This window comes from Podarcis tiliguerta, assembly GCF_965153285.1.
Source record: "Podarcis tiliguerta genome assembly, chromosome: 3".
In the NCBI taxonomy this organism is placed as follows: Eukaryota; Metazoa; Chordata; class Lepidosauria; order Squamata; family Lacertidae; genus Podarcis; species Podarcis tiliguerta.
The window spans coordinates 43,445,924-43,465,500 of NC_139536.1; the positions used below are offsets into that span (position 1 = coordinate 43,445,924).

Consider the following 19,577-nt stretch of genomic DNA (forward strand, 5'->3'; position numbering starts at 1 on the left):
AATAGTGCAAACATTGCCACAACATATATTATTTCTATTGTGCAAATACTATATTATTTTATCCAGTCTTTTAAAAACTCTCACACAATTCAGCAACACAGTTCTATTTATATATTAATATAAAAACTGCAACATACAGACACACAAATTCTTTGCAGAAATTGTTAAAGGTTAATGGTGCTACAGATTATTCAGTATACTGGTTTCAATGACCATTCAGAAATAAGCCATTTGTATTCCAAAGGGGTATAAATAATGGTAATCCTCAAAGGGATTAAGTTCATCAATATTCAGCACACACTCATTGTTTCCTCTTTAAACACAGAGCATTTGGTAACACCAACCAACATCAGGAAGATGCAAGTTTCAAGTAAGTTATGCCTCACTTCATGTTTGATTTCTTAAATTAACTTTTAAAATACTATATGACTTGCTAACTTGAATTGTTTCTACTTTTGGTAGAGGTTTGTGGATATTAATCCTTTGGTGCTTTATGTTCATGGGATTACGATGTTTTAAATTAATTTATGTAAAACAGGAGGGCATGAGACCTGTCGTTATAAATCAAACCCAAACTCCATCTGTTCCATCATCCAGGCTCCTGACAGTAGCCTACACCAATGCTAGGAAGCCCCCAGACAATGAGAGACCTACAGGAAGGAGGAAATTTATAATAGAGTGTTTACTGTGAAGTATGTCCCACTGTGTTCAATGCAGCTTAGCATCCACAATGGCTTGGCGGTAACTCTGATTGATCTTAGTTGGGATACTGCTGAGTAAACGTGCATAAAAGGACTGTACAAAGAATTATATACAGCCCACATAAAGTGCTGTACACAAATATCCTACATTCTTTGTTTAACCATATATATGTGTGTGTGTGTGTGTGTGTGTATATATATATATATATATGCAGGTTTTGGTGTCCTCGGGTGTCTTCCCGTGTAAAAGTTGGGGTGTCTAGGCGACGTTTCGACGAGGTCTCACTCGTCATCTTCAGGCTGGTGCTTTCGGCTTCTTGTTACTGGAACAGAGCAGGATCTCAGTGTTTGAGTTCCTATAAATACTGTTGAGGAGGTGTGGTGTATAGCCTCCAATGTTCTGGGCAGAGAGGAGGTTCCCAGGCTAGTGTGCCTTTTCTTCTTTTGTTCCTTAATTACTTGAGGGATATCTTGAGTGATTTCTTGAGTGATTTCCTGAATCCCACTTAGGTGGGTCATTAGGTGTGGATTAGTTGCTAAAGCCTTCGTGTCTTGAACTCTTGAACTTTGTGAAGAGTTTTTCTGAGAAGATGGCTGTACTGCACTTGGTTGTGCTCTGGCTTGGCTTCGTGTATAGGGGCGAGCTGTGGTTTTGTGGCCTGTGCCAGCCAGATCTGTGTAGGGATTGCAGGGGGGTGCAGCATCCGGAGGTGCCACCCTGGTTTGGCTACTGGATGGTGTCTGTAATTTATCTGTGGAGAGGGTCTGGGTTTGGGTCTGGTGTGGTTGATTGGTGATGGCGTTCTGTGTGCCTCTGGATCTGGTGTCAGATTTTGTGGGGAGGGCTAATTTCCAGAATCTCTCAAATGTGTTAATTGCCAATGGATACCAGCAAAACAGGGTTACGAAGCTAATCCAAAAAGAAACACCCCCCAAAAACCAAGACACAGAAGAAAACAATGGCATAGCCCTCCTTCCTTATATCAAGGGCACTACAGATAAAATTAGCAAAATCCTCCATAAACACAATATCAAAACAGCCTTTTGCACCAACCAAAAAATAGCCAATATCCTCAAAAACCCCAAGGATAAAATTCAGTTGGAAAACCAAGGGGTCTATGAAATACCCTGCAAAGTCTGCCCAGCCACGTACATTGGACAAACAAACAGACGAATAAATGCACGGATCGCAGAACACAAGAATGCCGTCAAAAAAGAAGAAAAAACTTCCTCTCTTTTCCAACACATGAAAGAAACAGGACACGAAATTAATTTTGCAGATTCCAAATTGCTCTTTAACATGGAACATCACCACAAGAGAATAATCATGGAAGCCATCGAGATAGAGAAACACCCTCACAACATGAACAAGCGTGACGACACATCCCGCTTGCCAGACATCTGGAAATTAGCCCTCCCCACAAAATCTGACACCAGATCCAGAGGCACACAGAACGCCATCACCAATCAACCACACCAGACCCAAACCCAGACCCTCTCCACAGATAAATTACAGACACCATCCAGTAGCCAAACCAGGGTGGCACCTCCGGATGCTGCACCCCCCTGCAATCCCTACACAGATCTGGCTGGCACAGGCCACAAAACCACAGCTCGCCCCTATACACGAAGCCAAGCCAGAGCACAACCAAGTGCAGTACAGCCATCTTCTCAGAAAAACTCTTCACAAAGTTCAAGAGTTCAAGACACGAAGGCTTTAGCAACTAATCCACACCTAATGACCCACCTAAGTGGGATTCAGGAAATCACTCAAGAAATCACTCAAGATATCCCTCAAGTAATTAAGGAACAAAAGAAGAAAAGGCACACTAGCCTGGGAACCTCCTCTCTGCCCAGAACATTGGAGGCTATACACCACACCTCCTCAACAGTATTTATAGGAACTCAAACACTGAGATCCTGCTCTGTTCCAGTAACAAGAAGCCGAAAGCACCAGCCTGAAGATGACGAGTGAGACCTCGTCGAAACGTCGCCTAGACACCCCAACTTTTACACGGGAAGACACCCGAGGACACCAAAACCTGCATTCCTGTACCCGTGAAAATCTACGAAAGCAAATATATATATATATATATATATATATATATGGGACGCGGGTGGCGCTGTGGTCTAAACCACAGAGCCTAGGGCTTGCCAATCAGAAGGACGGGGTGAGCTCCCATTGCTTGGTCCCTGTTCCTGCCAACCTAGCAGTTTGAAAGCACATCCGTGTAAGTAGATAAATAGGTACCACTCCGGTGGGAAGGTAAACGGCATTTCCATGTGATGCTTTGGTTTGCCAGAAGTGGCTTAGTCATGCTGGCCATATGACCTGGAAGCTGTCTGTGGAAAAAACGCCTGCTCCCTCGGCCTATAGAGCGAGATAAACACGCAACCCCAGAGTCATCCGCGACTGGACCTAACGGTCAGGGATAGCTTTACTGGACCTAACGGTCAGGGGTACCTTATATATATATCTTCCCCTTACTGATCATGAAATAAGGGGGGGAAATATCTGCTGCTACGTACAGATCAGAGCTATCTTTAAGCCCCTCTAAATCTTATCAGGTTTAGCCCATTGAATTAGAATTACACTCTTAAAATAATATAGCTTTATAGGCTAGAAAATTTACCTAGAGCATGTCTGCATAGAACAGAGAAGAGCACCATTCCTCCCACCCTGGCAAGTACTTTGACTAATTTAAATTCAAGCATTTAAAGTTATATATGTTGGTTTAAACTCTGATCATTTTGCCAATTTGTAACTATTATTTTATGTTTTTTCATGCTGTATCCCTCTAGGATCATTATTCAATGAAGGTGGGTTAGAAAATTTAAATGGAAATAACTAGGAAATGAGGTTTCCCTCTTTTCACAACACATATGGTATATGACCTAAATGTTTATCTTTGTTACACAGTCCAGTTCTAAGACCTGTTGTATTGGTGCCTAAGTGAAATTCATATGTGCCAGATTTCATCTGTTTTAGTGTTATGGAACAGATAAAGTAAGAACATGTAGCGTTCCCACGTGTAAACTTGTAACCTAAATCATATGCAACAAACTTCCTCAAGCTAATTTTTGTCCCTATAGCAAGGATCTTTTTTTTACATGAGCTACTATTCAGTATCAATCCAGAAAATGGGATAGTAATAATAAAAATACTACAGTGGACTCTCGGGTTGCGAACGTGATCCATGTGGGATGCACATTCACAACCTGCAGTGTCCGCAACCCGCAGCAGCACATCTGCACATGCGCAGGATGTGATTCAGCGCTTCTGCACATGTGCGACTGCGGAAACCCAGAAGTAACCTGTTCCACTACTTCTGAGTTTGGGTGGTCTGTAACCCAAAAAAACACAACCTGAAGCATCTGTAACCTGAGGTGACTGTAATAATAATTTATACCCTGCCCATCAATGGAATATTAAAAACACTATAAAACATCAAACATAAAAACTTCCCTAAACAGGGCTGCCTTCAGATGTCTTCCAAGGAGTATCACAATTTGCAAATAGAGTTCCAGAGTGATTATTAACTTTACAAAGATAATGAATTCTGCCACATATATTGTAAGCTCCAAGATGCAACTGACATTTTCATGTCATCATATATGATTTCAACACCACAGACCATGCCACTATAAATAGAAACCATAGCACCCGAATGATTTTAGCTGCAGCCTGAAGGCTACTTATTTGGAGAAATTCCTAGTGAAACTGGAGCTATTTCCAAATAAACATAGTCAGGATATACATGGTTTTGTGTTGAAAGTTTAAATAGTAATGCTATAGGCACCTCCTCTCAAATGTTGGGTTTTTGTTGTAAATTTTAGTTAAGAACCAAATACTAATTCATTATTAGCAATGACCAAAAAAATAAAAAAAATGCTGAATATACATTTGGTGCAGAAACAAGATCACTCCCTGCAGTAGTTGTAATTCTCTAATTTCACTCTTCCTTACAAAATTAAAATAAACCAGGCAAGTGCAGACAACCCCCTGCTAAAAAACCACAGAAACTTACATTTTCCTGTAGCTTATAGTTCCACAGCTACATATATCTACTCCTAACCACACAGGTGGAAAGTTGAGTGTAAGTCTCCACATATTTCTCTTCACCACCATTACTTTGGACTGCATTGACGTCTTCACAGCACTTGCAGGAACAGGAAAAGACGTAGGAATTTTGTTCTCTGCACCTGTAGCAGGTGATTAGCATTTCCTGGAAGAAAGCCAAGGTAAGCAGAACAACTTTTTCTCCAGGGCATGGAAAATCATTAGGGAGAGTAACCAAAACAACATCAACATGGCCTTAGGTATTAGAATGCCTGAACTGCCCTGAAACCAGAAGAGGGTCGTGCATAAAAAAATAATATAAAGGGGTTATAGAAATGGAGGGTGTCCTTGAAAGGAACCTGTAAACAGGAAAGTTTGAAGAGAACTCAGTTTCCTTTTTCTTTCCTTTATACAAGCCTCATGATAATTACTGATTGGGGAAACAAAAAACATGAGGGAAATTCAACCCATTACTTTTTCTTTTTAAGCATTTTTTTTTAATTAAAGGGGATAAGACTGAGGTTTTAGCCATAAATGCAATATCTGGATCAAGCCTAGGCTCTGGCTTCAAAGACGCACTACAAAGCACTGTTTTGAATTCAGTATTAGTGGTAGTTCATTGTTTTTAAGAAACGGTTACCTTTTTCTTCTTTTGGTACATTGTTTTATGTTGTATACCACTCTTTTAGTACTTTTAGAACTGAATAGAATATGAGCAGAATACGAGTTGTTATATTTATTATTACAAGAAATATTACTGGAGAATTGGTAGCTAGAACTGAACTTTCAATGAATACCAGTAACCTGTACACTGTATGAAGAGTATCTGAAGACGTGTGCATGCACACAAAAGCTCATACCAATAACAAACATAGTTGGTCTCTAAGGTGCTACTGGAAGGATTTGTTTGTTTGTTTGTTTACTATGGCAGACCAACACAGCTACCTACCTGCAACTAGAACTGTATGAAGAGCTTACTAAAGAGAACGGCAGAACTGCACTCTTTTTATATGCTATATGGGAAGCAGCAGCAGCCAGCTTGGCCCCTGCTAAGTACTTGCAGAATCAAGTTGTTTTTGTTTATCAAATTCCCAAAGGCAATTTCACGAGGCTTTCCAATTGCCTTTAGTAATAAAATTCCATTCTGCAAAAAACTGTATAGATACAAAATAACTATAACTGGATGCCCCGGCACTGACTTTGGCAAGATTAAATGTGAGAGATCTATATTGTGTATTAAACCCTTACTATAGGCCAGGGTTTATATAAAATCTCTCGTCAGAAAATATAAACTATTCTAAAGGAAATAAAGTGTTATTTTGGACAGGTTTTTTGACTCCTACCTTTGTCCAATAAGAAACATTCCAGTCAGATTAAAAGCCAGTTTCTACGTGTGCACACACTTCCAAGCAAGCAAGAGACATTATTCTCATTTAAGGATAAACTGCAGCTAAGCAAAAGCACTTGAAGAAGGCACAGAGCATGGCCTAGAAAGAGTCCCTAGGGCCAGATAGAGAGGCATGGAGAGCCACATTCACCCCTTGGGCCAGATGTTCCCTGCTCCTAAAATAATGTAATTATTTGTCACATTCTCAAAAGCTAAAAGTGGAGATGCAAGAATGTGCTAATTAGAAACTAAATGTGGATCCTTAAAGCAGATAGAAAACAGGTACTGTAATACCACACTAGGAGGCAAGAAAAGGCACTTTTGCCTGTGATCCCCTGCCCAGATGCAAATTGTGTTGAAATTTACACCTGCTAAATTTCTGTGTGTCAAACTGCTGCAAAAGGCTCAGGAGTCAGGGTGTATCTCTGTGTGTGTCTGTGTGGTGTGGGAATCTCACAAATTTACCTCAGTCAGCAGGTGAAGTGTGATTACAGATCACTCACAAGATGTGGTTTCAGGAGCAGATGTCAGTTATTCCCTAGGATATTCACACTGCAAGTCAGAGAGAGGGAGGGAGGGAGAGGTGTCTAGAAGAAAAGAGGGGGAGGTTTTGGAGACAGGTTTTAGACAAAGGCTGGAAAGATGTGTGACTGGCTCGCACATCAACATAACAACTGGAACCACTCTTAGGCTAGAGGGCATATGGTTACTCCACTTGGGGGAAAGCACCTTCTGTAGGGCACTTCAGAACCAAGGCCCTAGTCAAACACCACCAACCCATTTCTCTGTGACAACGTAGTCAGTGCTTTTTTTCTTTAAAAAAAATGCTTGGGGTACTCTCATTTTGACTCAAGAAAATCATCATTTTATAGTTCAAATAGGGAAAAATAAATACAGTAAATGGACAAAAGTACTGTACAAAGATTCACAGAATGTTTAGGGGGTATGTGTACCCCTGCGTCACCCCAGAAAAAATCACTGCACGTAGTGTTTGTATGAATAATGCTTTAACTTGCCTGAATGCCTTATTGCTATATAGTTAGGAGCAGGGGAATAGCATCAGGAACAGAGGGTGGTCTTTTGTTTTGCTTTGTTTTTCATTTCCAGAGGTCACTTCTTGCCTGTCATGCCCACCTTATGCTTGTTAGGGGCTCAAGAAATCCAATTCCACTCCTCTCTTTACAATTCCTTTACACCACTCCCAGCTCAACACCTTAACATCTGATGGTTCAACGACATGCAACCATAGACATCCTTTCCAGATTCCTGGAATCCGTCGCTCGCATGTCTTTCGAGACAGAAAGTACAGCAAAATCATGGGAAACTTCATTGTCCTCTTTGGCAGTGCTTCAGATAAAGCTAGCCAACCTTTATCTGAGAGCCACCAAGAGCCTGGGGGACTGATACACAAGCTCCTTTCATAACCACACTAGCCACGAAATGTGTGCTATGACATTCTGTTCTGTTTCTCCACTTCTAGCAATCAACAAATTGGAGCACGAAGATGCCATCAATTTGTTTAATTTGGTAGGTGAGTCCAGCCCTGAGAGGGCTCTGGCGTTTGTAAGAGATGCATAAAGAATTGTCCCAGGTGTGGCAGTTCTCATCATAGTGTTACAGTGCTGGGAAAAGCTGCACCTGGTGGAATTTCCCTCAGAAGAAACCACCACTTAAAAGAAGAGGACTGGCCATGTTTATACCATTGGTCTTCTGACTACCAGAATTCCCTTGCTTGTAGGGTTGCCGCCTTTCTTCTGGCCCCATTGCTCTGCCCTTTTATCAACAGAAAAAGACATGGAAAAATGAAAAGGAGGGCGCTCTGTTCCTTGCTGCTCTCCTCCTTTGTGAAAACCACTTACATTTTCACTTTGACAATTTGGGCCCACAGAACAAGTGAAAAGATAAATCTGCGCCCAGATTTGTCAGCTTTGGGGTCATTTCCGCAGCCTCAAACGCATCTCAACGCTGAATGTGAATAGAACTGTTGTGAGGAATAGACTAGCGTCTTTGTTACTCTGTGCTGCACTTCACCATCCACAAAGCATATGAGGCCATCAAGATGCTAAGTGTGGCAGAGGATGTTTTTATCTCCTCATATGGAAGAATGACGTGGCCATAAGTTTTAAACTGGGGTTTTAACAATTATCAGCCATTATGATGGACTACAGGGAAATGGCGGAAATGACTGGCAGAATCCGAGACCAGGGAGAAGAGTCCGTGGAAGAAGATTGGAAAAAATTTAAAGTATATTTACAGAAATACTGCAAAATTAATGAATGTTAGAAGAATGCTTGAATGAAGTTACATGGTTTTAGCAGAAATGTTATAAAGAATTAAGTAAAAACTGATTGTTAATGGGCTAAAGTGGAAAATTTAAAGATAGATTGTGTTAGACAAATTATAGAACAAAAAAAAAAAAGATTGAGAAAGATGGAAAGGATTTGCTGAAATAGCTAAATTGAACTAGAATACAAAAAAGGGAGGTGTGAGGAGGTCGATGAAACAAGTAAATGAAAGGCAAAGAAATGGAAATTGGATGTGGTTTTTTTTTTTTTTTTTTTACTAGCTGGTCATTGACCGTATTAAAGATATTTGTATTTATTTGGATGTGGTTTTTAAATGTTTTTGTTTTTCTTGTTGTTTTGATGTATTGTTTTGTTTTTCCCCCTTTTTATCTTTGATGTATTGTCTGTTAAATTCTTTATTGTTTTTTCTTTTCTTCTTTTTGTAACTATTAAATTTCCAATAAATATTATTTCAAAGAACAATTATCAGCCATTACTGGAGCACTGAACTTGCAACTCAGAAATGCCAATTAGCTTCCTGGGCCTACGTACACTAATTCCTTCTCAGTATAGTGGGCATAAATTAAGACTTCTTGCTTTTTCCAGCAGTGTCCTGTCTTCTATATGTGGTGCTGTTCAGTTAAAAGTCTTTGCACTCTTAGGTCTATATCAGGGCAGAAAATGCTCTTCAGTTTGAGGGCCTTATTCCCTGTTGACCAATCATCACAGGACTTCATACCAGACTGGGTGGGCATATTTAAAGCAGAAGTGAGTGTGTGTCCCAAGTTGGGATAGCCACCTCACACTCTCTTGCATGCATGCGCACACCTCCCACAGACACAGACCACAAATACATGCATACCACAAATAAATAAACCTTTTTGAGTATAGGTCCAGTCGTGACTGACTCTGGGGTTGCGGCACTCATCTCGCTTTATTGGCCAAGGGAGCCGGCGTACAGCTTCCGGGTCATGTGTCCAGCATGACTAAGCCGCTTCTGGCAAACCAGAGCAGAGCACGGAAACGCCGTTTACCTTCCTGCCAGAGCGGTACCTGTTTATCTACTTGCACTTTGACGTGCTTTTGAACTGCTAGGTTGGCTAGTGAGTGCTTTTAAAGACTTCAGGATGGATGAAAGTCCAGGAGCTGAGTCTTCTAGCTCATAATACAAAGTTCTAATATTTAACTCTTCAAGGCAGGAGTGCCAACTTGAAGAAAATAACTTGAAGAAAAGCCACAATCCACAGAATTAATCACAAGACAAGGTGTGCTCACACCATTTAAAAATGGCAATGCCCATAAACTTGGGGGGTGGGGCTCAAATATTTTATGGGAGCTTCTACGTTTCTATGAGTTGGCTTCTATGCTTCAAGGATCATGGTTTGTTTGTTTTTCAGGTTCACTGAAATAATTATAGGGGATTGTGCCCATGAAAAATCTACCCTCAGTCAAGGAAAGTCCTGAATGAGCAAGCTTTCAGGGACTCTTCCAGATGAGGCTTGTTTTGTGCACTTACTCAATCCTAGTCACTGAATTTTTCAGAGGATCTTATTTTTAAATTGCTCCTGTTCTCAAAACAAGCCATCGTTTTTTAAATGGAGGTCTGTCTTTGTCTGTCATGTCACAAATTAGAATGTCAATTTAAAAACAGCAGCCACCCAAGGGGGCACTTGCAAAGGGCTGGTGGGTGCTGCACCCATTTGGCCTGCCCTAGCTACAGGGCTGCCAACACTAGATCTTAGAAAGCCACCGGCTTTGTTACATCCCTAGTGGGAATATAAAGCAACTACATTGCCACCCTCTTTTTTTCTTCCCTGTGTTTATATTTGTTCCTTTCATCACTCTTATTCATAATTATAATTTGTCATGGTCAGTGGGAGACGTAAGACTTGAAAATCTCTGTGCATAATTTGCATGGTGTTTACATCATGTCACAAGGTTATAACTATCTCTTAGAGCACTTTTGGTTTTTAACATGCTACAGCCCAGTGTACATTAGGAAATTAAATGTGGAACATTTCCATTTTGGCGAAGTATTGATTTATGCACCATTTTGAAAGTAGGCTTTTATAGCACTGTTGTCTTCTGTTGCAGCCAAATCCATCAGATTATGACTTTGCAAAAAAGGGGGAAAAAATGTATTAAATGGACATTAATTGGAGGACTAGTAAAAGTTGTCTGAAGTGATTCAGAAACTAGGTGATTGACTCTGAAATGTGCTTGTGTCATACGGAGCCATCACAGTGCCAAGTGTGACACAGATCACTATGTGATAACGAGCACTACTGATCTGCCTCAGAGACAGTGTCGAAGCAAGGTGGAACTACGTCAGAGGCATCCGACAACACAGTTATGTCGACTTGGGGCAAAAGACAGATCCCTGACTGCTTTGAGGCAGGCATTAAGGACACAGAGCTTGTTATTGCTGTGAAACACAAGGCTCTTGTGAACTACAAGTATGTGCTCTGCGAGAAGACACTTGCTGCACTGCGAAAGGCAAGGAGTGATGCCCAGTGGATTGCCAGGCACTGTGCCAGGCACTGTGCTAAAGCTGTGTCAGAACATTCAACTTGCTGCTGACAGTGGCAACATTTGGAAAATGCACAAAGGCATGAAGACAGTCTTTGCACCAACAGTGGAGAAAACTGAAAACCTTGCCTGGAGAGAGAGAGATCATCACAGACCAAAGAAAGCAGATGAAGCAAAGGGCAGAGCACTATCAAGAATTATACTCACAGGAAAACATGGTCTCTGGCACAGCAATTGACAACATTCAAACTCTGCCGGTACTGGAACAATCTCTCCCTCCCTTGACGAGCTGAAGAACTCCATTAGCTCTCTCACACATGGTAAACTCCCAGGACAGGATGGAATCCTAACAAAAGTGCTGAAAGCTGGTCTCAATTCCTCCCTAATGACACACCTCCATGGCCTTCTCTTGCAGTGTTGGGAATAAGGATCCGTGTCACATGGCATGCACAACCCAAGCATTGTGACCCTCTATAAGAACAAAGGTGACTACCATGATTGTAACAATTACTGTGGGAACACTGTGAGGGAAATCATGTCCTCCCTAAAAGAGGGCACGTGTTGCGGTGAGATCTAGAGACTGACCTTCTGTGTTGGATTGATTAGCCACAACATCCGATTGGTAGGTCCCTCAATGTTGGGTTCAATCTGGCCAATAGGGCGCCGTCTAAATGGATTGAGGGACCTATATGTACCCATGCACATGACCCAGAGCTTCCTCTTTCGGCTTGTGCACCCACCTCTCCCTACTTTTCGGGCATTTTATGCTTGACCTTGCTGTGCCGTCGTGTGCCGTCTGTCGTTGGGACAGGGGCATGGCAGGAGTTTTCCCCACTTGGCTGATTGGCTGTTGCCATTTGGGTTTTGCCTGCCTCATAGCAAATTGTCACAACTTGTAAGGTTGCGGATAGGCTCTGGTTCAGGTGATAGGGATGGAAGAACGCTCTCACCATCCCTTTGTGAAGGGTATTCCGTTAAAGGAATCGAGGGACTCAACTGGTTTGGTCAACCCCTGAGAGGGGGTTGTGCCCGTGCCTGAGTCCAGGGGGGCATTTGGGTGGTGAACATAGTCTGTTCCGGCTTTTCACCTACCCAGGTGTTCACCCTTGGCTGACCTATGATAGAGCTCTGGGACAGTGCTGCCTGCCAGGGTGCAGGGAGCTAGTCAAACCAGAGCCTATGCAACCACTCACCTTCTGTAATCAATAAAGTTGTGGCCTAAATTCTGCCAAAAACCAAAACTAAAATTTGAGTCAAGTGTGACTTTATTTAGGGGGGAGGTCTCTGGGTCTGAACACGCAAGCCTTTGCCCATGTAGTTCTCAAAAGATTAGTTACTCATGGACGTGGTCTTTCCTGAATCAAAATGCGGCTTTAGAGCTCAGAGGCTAATAGTCGACGTGATTTTTTTCCAACTGCAGGAGAAATGCCAATAGCGGAGATGCCCCTTGTACATCACCTTCATAGACCTTTGACCTTGTCAGCCAAAAGGGACTCTTCACACTGCTTAACAAGATAGGATTCCCATCTAAGCTCCACAAGATGACTGTGTCCTTCCATGAGAACAGGAACGGTACCATCCAGTATGATGGTTCATCCTCGGACACCTCCCATATAAAGAGCAGTGTGAAACAGGGCTGTGTTTTTGCTCCAACTCTTTTTGGCACATTCTTCTCCCTGTTGCTCTATGGTACTATGGTGAAAAGAGGTTCAAAGACTCTCTCAAGGCAAATCTTAAAAATGCAGCATAAACACCGACAACTGGGAAACACTGGTGCTCCAATTAGAGAACAGGCTTTACCAAAGGTGTCATGGACTTTGAAGACGCTCGAACTCAGGACGCAAGGGAGAAACGCGCTAAGAGGAAGGCACGCTTGGCAAATCCACACTGTGATCAATTCCCACCCGGAAACAAATGTCCCCACTGTGGAAGGATGTGTGGATCCAGAATTGGCCTCCACAGTCACTTACAGACTCACTTTTAAAACCGTGTTTATGGAAGACAATCTTACTTGGTTATGAGTGATCGCCAAAGAAGACGATGGTGAGCCATGGGGAAATGCTCTATCCAAGATGTGTTTCACAGTAGCACCAGTTATGACTGTTACTAGGAAGTGGACCTTCTTACTGGGGCCAGAGGGAACCAGATGGCTGGGTCTGAAAGGGTTAGAAGATTGGTGTGTTACATCTGTACTGGCCTCTAGAGAGAACTATACCATCTGTGCAGAAGAGTACAGTATGCAAACAGAGCCACGGTACACTAACCAATGTGCCTTTGAGAATTCATGCCTCATCCAGGCAATATTCTGGTATCTAAAAGGATGGCAATCATCCTCTCTACATGGATAATTTTTTTCCTCCCCAATATGCTGACTCTTCATTTTATGGCAAACAAGAATCTACCTTTGATAGCTGGGTGCCTTTTTTTAATCTGAGAATTTCTGATTGTTAAAATGGTTGCAATAGTTAATGTCTTCTTTCTCTAGTTTGTTTTCTAAATCATGGCTTACTTAAATTGCAGCATGTTAGGTATATTATGAACCATGTCCATATTATCTATATTTCATGTAGAGCACCATATTAACTCCACTCAGAAACACAAATTTTTACATAGCTTGGTTTGTTCTTAGGAATCATTAACAATATAAATCAGCTTTCTTCATATGATGAAGAAACAAACCAGCAAGAGAAATAGGTAACTGTCTTTTTAAGTATTTTAGCAGTTTCTCTTAACTTTGCATGCAGGTGTACTCGCTACAGCAGGTGAAGGGGCTATAGCAGTGAAAAATGGCTGCTGATACACCAGGGCTGTGGCTGGGATTTGCCATGACTATCTGGCATTTAGTATGCAATTGCTCGGCTGCTTCACTCGCGTTTTCCAGGGCATCCACACAATGCTGTGGTCCAATCATTGTCAATTTGTATTTTATTCCATATTTTCTCAGACTTCAGAAACTCCAACATTTTCAGAAGAATGGATGAGTACCGCAATCTCCAAAGACAGTGGAGGCTTAACAATTGGAGCAAACTGGGGTATTCCCTTACCTAGGGGAATTGCAAGCAAATAATAGGAAAAAACTTTCTGAATTCACAACACTTTCAATGGCACAATTTTTCCAGTCTCCCATGCATTCATTAACCTTCCATTTGAATTTAGATAGAATTCTGTCCTATGGCCAGCCACCTCTCGACATTGCTCGACCAATCCCAAACTGTTTGCTATGGCCAGGAGGTCATATTAGCATTTCACTAGTGTTATTCCTTGCAGTTTAACAGCTTCTCATCCCTTCCTGTTGTCATGAGGGCAATCCAGCCAATCAAGACACAGGAATCAGCATACAGCCATAGTTTTAGCATACAGTCATAGTACAAGGTTTGTAGCTCTGTCGCAAGGTAGGTTCGTCTATTTTGGGTTGTTGTTTGGAGCGGGGAAAGTTCTGTTGATAACGATGGCAAGGAAATGTGAACAGGTGACTGAGCCTATTCTCTTGTCTCTTAACCGTGTGTTTGACACGGTTTCTCTTCTTTTAAAAATAAGCTTCAATGGGAATGCAAGTGAAGGTAATCACTATCCGCAGCTACCTCCGCCTAGTGGCTGAATTAAAGCATATATCGTGTCAGCATCTGATGTTGATTTTCCATCCTTGCAAATGACGGTGTGCTTTTATTCCAAGGAAATGTGCACTGGAATATCTCTGGTGTTCCTGTGCTGCCATCTAGTGTCCATAGCCCGCTAATCTAAAAGCATGAGTACCAAATACACTCTTCAAATAAGAATACGGAATACGTGCGGACCAGCTTGTAGCAGCTAGTTTTGTCAGTAAAGTCTAACATACGTGGCTTTTCTTCCCCAGTCAGAAAACATTGTTGCATTGCTTGTATATGTTCACATACTTGATTACTTCAAATGATGACATTGCCTTGGCTCTCCCCCCTCAGATTTGGAACTCAGACTGTTACCACGATGGATACTATTGATAAAGTCAGTGCAGTGTCCCAACCGGGGTCTACAGGGTAAAGCTTTCTCTCAAATCCATGTTGACCTACAATACTAAGAAGAAGAAGAAGAAGAAGTCGTCGTCATAAGGGTCAGCTGAAGAACAACTTAGCTCCTGGTGGTAAGCTCATTTTGTGTTTAATTATTGTATTACATTTATTAATAATAATGAAAAATATAGATTTTGTCTACTTTGTTTCTAGTATAGTGTCCTTTTTATTTTGTTGGGTACACTCACACCATGACAGGTATGTTTCAGAGGTGGGATTTTATTCTCAATCACAATTGACCCTTGGTCAAGAGCTTCTTGTCATTCTCTCACCAATTGGCAGGTTATTGTTTTGACACTTAACCAATTTAATTGTCACAACTTGGGCAGAAATGACATTGGGCAGGACCTAATCATATGCCTCGTGCCCACCCCCCTTGTTGTTGTTGTTTAGTCATTTAGTCGTGTCCAACTTTTCGTGACCACATGGACCAGAGCACGCCAGGCACTTCTGTCTTCCACTGCCTCCCGCAGTTTGGTCAAACTCATGCTGGTAGCTTCGAGAACACTATCCAACCATCTCGTCCTCTGTCGTCCCCTTCTCCTTGTGCCCTCCATCTTTCCCAGCATCAGGGTCTTTTCCAGGGAGTCTTCTGTTCTCAAGAGGTGGCCAAAATATTGGAGCCTCAGCTTCAGGATCTGTCCTTCCAGTGAGCACTCAGGGCTAATTTCCTTAAGAATGGATAGGTTTGATCTTCTTGCAGTCCATGGGACTCTCAAGAGTCTCCTCCAGCACCATAATTCAAAAGCATCAGTTCTTCGGCGATCAGCCTTCTTTATGATCCAGCTCTCACTTCCATACATCACTACTGGGAAAACCATAGCTTTTACTATACGGACCTTTGTTGGCAAGGTGATGTCTCTACTTTTTAAGAAGCTGTCTAGGTTTGTCATGTCTAGGCTATGACAAGCTATCTATCTGTCTAGGTTATGACAAGCCCACCACCCTTACAGGATCCTAAAGGGGTACAACAGGTCCCAGCTCAGGTAGACCAGGCCTGCTGCTACTCACCTCAGGTTGCCATTGGTATTGGTATTCCAGTTTTTACTGGTCCACAGTAAAACTGGATTGTTTATGCTGGTTAACTCCTAGAATCATAGAATCATAGAGTTGGAAGAGACCACAAGGGTCATCGAGTCCAACCCCCTGCCAAGCAGGAAACACCATCAGAGCACTCCTGACATATGGTTGTCAAGCCTCTGCTTAAAGACCTCCAAAGAAGGAGACTCCACCACACTCCTTGGCAGCAAATTCCACTGTCGAACAGCTCTTACTGTCAGGAAGTTCTTCCTAATGTTTAGGTGGAATCTTCTTTCTTGTAGTTTGTATCCATTGCTCCGTGTCCGCTTCTCTGGAGCAGCAGAAAACAACCTTTCTCCCTCCTCTATGTGACATCCTTTTATATATTTGAACATGGCTATCATATCACCCCTTAACCTCCTCTTCTCCAGGCTAAACATGCCCAGCTCCCTTAGCCGATCCTCATAAGGCATTGTTTCCAGGCCTTTGACCATTTTGGTTGCCCTCCTCTGTACACGTTCTAGTTTGTCAGTGTCCTTCTTGAACTGTGGTGCCCAGAACTGGACACAGTACTCCAGGTGAGGTCTGACCAGAGCAGAATACAGTGGCACTATAACTTCCCTTGATCTAGATGCTATACTCCGATTGATGCAGCCCAGAATTGCATTGGCTTTTTTAGCTGCCGCGTCACACTGTTGGCTCATGTTAAGTTTGTGGTCAACCAAGACTCCTAGATCCTTTTCACATGTACTGCTCTCAAGCCAGGTGTCAGCCATCTTGTATTTGTGCCTCTCATTTTTTTTGCCCAAGTGCAATACTTTACATTTCTCCCTGTTAAAATTCATCTTGTTTGTTTTGGCCCAGTTCTCTAATCTGTCAAGGTCGTTTTGAAGTGTGATCCTGTCTTCTGGGGTGTTAGCCACCCCTCCCAGTTTGGTGTCATCTGCAAATTTGATCAGGATGCCCTTGAGTCCATCATCCAAGTCGTTGATAAAGATGTTGAATAAGACCGGGCCCAAGACAGAACCCTGTGGCACCCCACTAGTCACTCTTCTCCAGGATGAAGAGGAACCATTGATGAGCACCCTTTGGGTCCGGTCAGTCAGCCAGTTACAAATCCACTGAGTGGTAGCATAGTCAAGACCGCATTTTACCAGCTTCTTTACAAGAATATCATGGGGCACCTTGTCAAATGCCTTGCTGAAATCAAGGTAGACTACATCCACTGCGTTCCCTTCATCTACCAGGCTTGTAATTCTGTCAAAAAATGAGATCAGGTTAGTCTGACATGACTTATTTTTCAGAAATCCATGCTGACTATTGGTGATCACAGCATTCCTTTCTAGGTGCTCACAGATTGTTTGCTTAATGATCTGCTCCAGAATCTTCCCTGGTATTGATGTTAGACTGACTGGGCGGTAATTATTTGGGTCCTCTCTTTTCCCCTTTTTGAAAATAGGGACAACATTTGCCCTCCTCCAGTCTGCCGGGACTTCGCCTGTTCTCCAGGAATTCTCAAAGATGACTGCCAGTGGTTCTGAGATCACATCTGCCAGTTCTTTTAATACTCTTGGATGCAGTTCATCTGGCCCTGGAGACTTGAATACATCTAAACTAGCCAAGTATTCTTGTACTATCTCCTTAGTTATTCTGGGCTGTGTTTCCTCTGCTGAATCATTTCCTCCAAATTCTTCAGGTCGGGCATTGTTTTCTTTATCGGAGAAGACTGAGGCAAAGAAGGCATTGAGGAGTTCAGCCCTTTCTGTGTCCCCTGTTTGCATTTCACCATCTTCTCCTCTGAGTGACCCCACTGTTTCTTTGTTCTTCCTTTTGCTACGAACATACCCATAGAAGCCTTTTTTGTTGCTTTTAACCTCTCTAGCAAGCCTGAGTTCATTCTGTGCTTTAGCTTTTCTGACTTTGTGTCTACACGTGCTGGCTATTTGTTTGAATTCCTCTTTGGTGGTTTCCCCCCTTTTCCATTTTTTGTACACATCCTTTTTTAATCTTAACTCAGTTAAAAGTCCTTTAGATAGCCACCCTGGCTTCTTTAGGCACCTTCCATGTTTCCGTCTCATTGGTATTGCCTGAAGTTGTGCTTTTACTATCTCCCTCTTAACAAACTCCCAGCCATCATGAACTCCCTTTCCTTTTAGTATTACTGTCCATGGGATCTCACCCAGCACTTCCCTAAGTTTTATGAAGTCGGCTTTCTTAAAGTCAAGAAATTGAGTCCTAGTATGCTTGGCTGCTCCTTTCCGTTGTATAGTAAACTTCAGAAGAGCATGATCACTTGCGCCTAATGATCCTTCCACTTCTACCCCATTAACCAGGTCATCGACATTGGTTAGGACCAGATCTAAAATGGCTGTTCCTCTTGTTGCTTCTCCCACTTTCTGGACAATGAAGTTGTCTGCAAGTCCAGTGAGGAATCTGTTTGACCTTATGCTCTTGGCTGAGTTTGACATCCAACAAATATCTGGGTAATTGAAGTCCCCCATTACTACTATCTCCCTTCCTTTTGCATGCTTGGCCATCTGTTCCAGGAAGGCATCATCTATGTCCTCCGTTTGGCTTGGGGATCTATAGTAAACTCCCACAATGAGGTCACTATTATTCTTCTCTCCCTTAATTTTGACCCAAATGCTCTCACTTTGGCTTTGAGGTTCTAAATCTTGGATCTCTTCACAGGTATACACATCCCTGACATATAACGCCACTCCTCCTCCTTTCTTGTCTGGTCTGTTTCTCTGAAATAGATTGTATCCCTCCATTTTTACATTCCAATCGTGGGACTTATCCCACCATGTTTCAGTGATGCCTATTATGTCATATTTAGTTTGCTGTACCAAGAGCTCAAGCTCATCTTGTTTATTTCCCATGCTTTGTGCATTAGTGTACAGACATTGAAGTCCATTAGTCATTCCCCCGTGTCTCTTATTTAAGGATTTTTTCCTCCCACCACTAGGTCTGCTTGCTGTTTGCTCCATTTGGTCTATGACATTTGGATGATCATCTTCATCAATTAATAGACTCCTACCTTCAGGAGCACTGTCTCCCTCCCCCACATTAGTCAGTTTAAAGCCCTCCTGATGAGGTTTCTTAGTTTTTTGGCAAAAACATTCCTCCCAACCGTTGTGAGGTGCAGCCCATCGCTTGCCAGAAGTCCATCCTCAAGAAACTGCAGTCCGTGATCTAAGAATCCAAACCGTTCCTGTATACACCATTTGCGAAGCCAGCTGTTTACTTCCACTATTTTCCTCTCTCTCCCTGGGCCACGTCGTTCAACTCCTAGCAAGCATGCAAGCAGTCTAATGCTCCTGCCTCATGAACTGCTTCTTTTAGCAAAGGGAAATTCCAATTGAAAGATTTCCTAGGCATATGATCAGACTTTATGAATTGAGGATTGTCTCATTTCATTACGATGTGTATGTTTCCATGCTGAATATGTGCTTAAGTTTTGCACTTGAGAATCTGCCCGCCCCCCCCCCCCTGCAACTGGAAGACATTGTCTTGTGGTATTGCAAATCTGAACAAGCTTTTAAAGTA

At 42.3% G+C, this 19,577-nt stretch overlaps 1 protein-coding gene across 1 annotated transcript in view; it reads right to left on the reverse strand.

Moving 5' to 3' along the window:
• The window catches only part of FMN2 (formin 2), a 157,473-nt gene extending 152,556 nt beyond the window's left edge, over nucleotides 1–4,917 (reverse strand). Inside the window, exon 1 of the mRNA XM_083432083.1 lies at nucleotides 4,730–4,917. The gene's annotated coding sequence lies outside the window, so the exon portion shown is untranslated. The remainder of the gene's footprint in view (nucleotides 1–4,729) is intronic.
• Between the last annotated feature and the right edge of the window lie 14,660 nt (nucleotides 4,918–19,577).